Genomic DNA, 3,960 nt, shown 5'->3' with positions numbered 1-3,960 from the left:
CAGTTGAAAGTTCTTTGTTTAGCTCTATACCACATTTTTTAAATTAGAATCCTATAGGAGACCACAGCCCCTCCCCTGGGCTACCTGAAGCCACACCTTAAAGATGGCACCTGTTGGCTATGGAGCTTGTGGTAAACAGGTCCATATTTGGTGGTGATATGTTCCCGCTCTTCTGGTTGGCTAAGGCTGCGCGCCTGGTAAGGTGATGTGGCCTGCCACGATTGGAGTGGATATGAGAGTATAAAAGGGCTTGTAGCCTGGGGCTCGAGGGAGATGAAAAGGGAGATGAAGAGGGGGATGATGAAGATTGTTCAAGGTTCCTGAATAAACTGCTGTTAGAACTGGTGGTTGCATCTTCCTTTCTCATCGAGAGAGGACGCGACAGAATCCTTTAACCTTTCTCTTTTCTATTGGATATTTTCTTTATTTACATTCTAAATGTTTTCCCCTTTCCAGGTCTCCCCTTCAGAAGCCCCCCATCCCACCCTCCCTCCCCCTGCCTCTATGAGGATGATCCCCCACCCACCCAATCCTGTCTTCCCACCCAGGCATTCCTCTAAACTTGGGCATCAAACACCCTAGGCCCAAGGAACTCTCCTCCCACTGATGCCAACAAGGCCATCCTTACCACATATAGGGCAGGAACCATGGGTCCCTCCATGAGTGCTCATTGGTTGGTGTGCACCCCTTTTTTAATAGGGTTATTTGATTCTCTGGAATCCAATTTCTTGACTTCTTTGTATATATTGGATATTAGCCCTCTATCAGATGTAGGATTGGTAAAGATCTTTTCACAATCTGTTGGCTGCAGTTTTGTCCCATTGACAGTGTTCTTTGCCTTACAGAAGCTTTGCAATTTTTTGAGGTCCCATTTGTCGATTCTTGATCTTAGAGCAAAAGCCATTGGTGTAGCCATTAGATAGCCTTGTCTAGTCCCTGATTTTCGTGGGACTGCTTCAGGTTTCTCTCCATTTAGTTTGATGTTGGCTACTGGTTTGCTGTATATTGCTTTTGCTATGTTTAGGTACAAGCATTGAATTACTGATATTTCCAAGGTTTTTCCTATGAACTGGTGTTGAANTTTGTCAAATGCTTTCTCAGCATCTAATGAGATGAGAATGTGGTTTTTTTCCCTTTGAGTTTGTTTATATAGTGCATTATGTTGATGGATTTCCATATATTGAACCGAACCATCCCTGCATCCCTGGGATGAAGCCTTCTTGACCATGACAGATGATTGTTTTAATGCGTTCTTAGATGTGGTTTCTGAGAATTTCATTGAGTATTTTTGTATCGATATTCATAAGGGAAATTAGTCTGAAGTTCTCTTTCTTGGAAAACTCCAACACAAGGAAGGAAACTACAACCTAGAAAAAGCAAGAAAGTAATCTCCTTTCAAGAAACCCAAAAGAAGATAGCCACACAAACATAATTCTACCTCTAACCAAAAAAATAAATAAATAAAAAGAAGCAACAATCACTTTTCCTTAATATTTCTTAATATCAATGGACTCAATTCCTCAATAAAAAGACATAGACTAACTGACTGGATACATAAACAGGACCCAGCATTTTGCTGCTTACAGGAAAAGCACCTCAATGACAAAGACAGAATCTACCTCAGAGTAAAGGGCTGGAAAGCAGTTTTCCAAGCAAATAATCCCAAGAAACANGCTGGAGTAGCCATTCTAATATCGAATGAAATCAACTTTCAAACAAAAGTTATCAAAAAAGATAAGGAAGGAAGCTATACTGGTCAAAGGAAAAATCTACCAANTTTGTCAAATGCTTTCTCAGCATCTAATGAGATGAGAATGTGGTTTTTTTCCCTTTGAGTTTGTTTATATAGTGCATTATGTTGATGGATTTCCATATATTGAACCGAACCATCCCTGCATCCCTGGGATGAAGCCTTCTTGACCATGACAGATGATTGTTTTAATGCGTTCTTAGATGTGGTTTCTGAGAATTTCATTGAGTATTTTTGTATCGATATTCATAAGGGAAATTAGTCTGAAGTTCTCTTTCTTGGAAAACTCCAACACAAGGAAGGAAACTACAACCTAGAAAAAGCAAGAAAGTAATCTCCTTTCAAGAAACCCAAAAGAAGATAGCCACACAAACATAATTCTACCTCTAACCAAAAAAATAAATAAATAAAAAGAAGCAACAATCACTTTTCCTTAATATTTCTTAATATCAATGGACTCAATTCCTCAATAAAAAGACATAGACTAACTGACTGGATACATAAACAGGACCCAGCATTTTGCTGCTTACAGGAAAAGCACCTCAATGACAAAGACAGAATCTACCTCAGAGTAAAGGGCTGGAAAGCAGTTTTCCAAGCAAATAATCCCAAGAAACACGCTGGAGTAGCCATTCTAATATCGAATGAAATCAACTTTCAAACAAAAGTTATCAAAAAAGATAAGGAAGGAAGCTATACTGGTCAAAGGAAAAATCTACCAAGATGAACTCTCAATTCTGAACATCTATGCTGCAAATGCAAGGGCAACCAAATAAATGAAAGAAACTTTACTAAAACTCAAAGCACACATTGCACCTCACACAATAATAGTGGGAGACTTCAACATCCCACTCTCAGCAATAGACAGATCATGGAAATAAAATCTAAACAGAGACATAGTGAAACTAACAGAAGTTATGAAACAAATGGATTTAACAGATATCTACAGAACATTTCATTCTAAAGCCAAAGAATATACCTTCTTCTCAGCACCTCCTGGCACCTTCTGCAAAATTGACCATATAATTGGCTACAAAACAGGCCTCTACAGAATCAGGAAGGTTGGAATAATGCCATGCACCCTACCAGATCATCACAGACTAAGGCTGCTCTTAACTACCAACAAAAACAATGGAAAGCACACACACACACTCATAGAAGCTGAATAACGCTCTACTCAACGATAACTTGGTCAAGAAGAAAGGAAGAAAGAAAGAAAGAAAGAAAGAAAGAAAGAAAGAAAGAAAGAAAGAAAGAAAGAAAGAAAGAAACAAACAAACAAACAAACAAAGAAACAAAGAAAGAAACAAAGAAAAAAACAAAGAAAGGAACAAAGAAAGAAACAAAGAAATTAAAGACTTTAGAACTTAGTGAAAATAAATGCAAAACGGGACACAATGAAAGCAGTGGAAAGAGGAAANCTCATAGCTCTGAGTGCCTCCAAATAGAAACTGGAGAGAGAACATGCACTAGCAGCTTAACAGCACATCTGAAGATTCTAGACAAAAAGAAGCAATACACCCAAGAGGAGTAGATGATAGGAAATGATCAAACTCAGGGCTAAAATCAACCAAATATAAACAAAAAAAAAATACAAGAATCAACAAAACTAGGAGCTTGTTCTTTGAGAAAATTAACAAGATAGAAAAACCTTTAACCAGACTAACCAGAGTGCACAGAGACAGTATCCAAATTAATAAAATCAGAAATGAAAAGGGAGACATAACAAGGGAAACCAAAGAAATTCAAAAAATCATTAGATCCTACTACAAAAGCCTATTCTCAACAAAACTGGAAAATCTGGATGAAACGGACAATTTTCTAGACAGATACCAGGTGCCAAAGTCAAATCAGAAATAGATAAACCATATAAACAGTCCCATAACCCCTAAGAAATAGCAGCAGTCATTAAAAGTCTCCCAATCATAAAAAGGCCCAGACCAGATGGTTTTAGTGCAGAATTCTATCAGACTTTCAAGGAAGACTTAATGCCAAAAAAATCTTCAAACTCTTTCACAAAATAGAAACAGAATTCATTCTATGAAGCCACAGTTGTGGTTGTACCTAAACCACACAAAGGGTGTGACTTTTTTTTTCTTTATTTACATTACAAATGCTATCCCGAAAGTTTAAAATGAAACAAATATTAACACTGAAGACAGCTCTAATGAATATGGTTTGTGTCTGACAGCAGGACCCATGGATGATAG

The sequence above is a fragment of the Mus pahari genome, unplaced genomic scaffold (assembly GCF_900095145.1).
Source record: "Mus pahari unplaced genomic scaffold, PAHARI_EIJ_v1.1 scaffold_13051_1, whole genome shotgun sequence".
Lineage (NCBI taxonomy): Eukaryota > Metazoa > Chordata > Mammalia > Rodentia > Muridae > Mus > Mus pahari.
Note: the sequence above shows the minus strand (reverse complement) of the source record.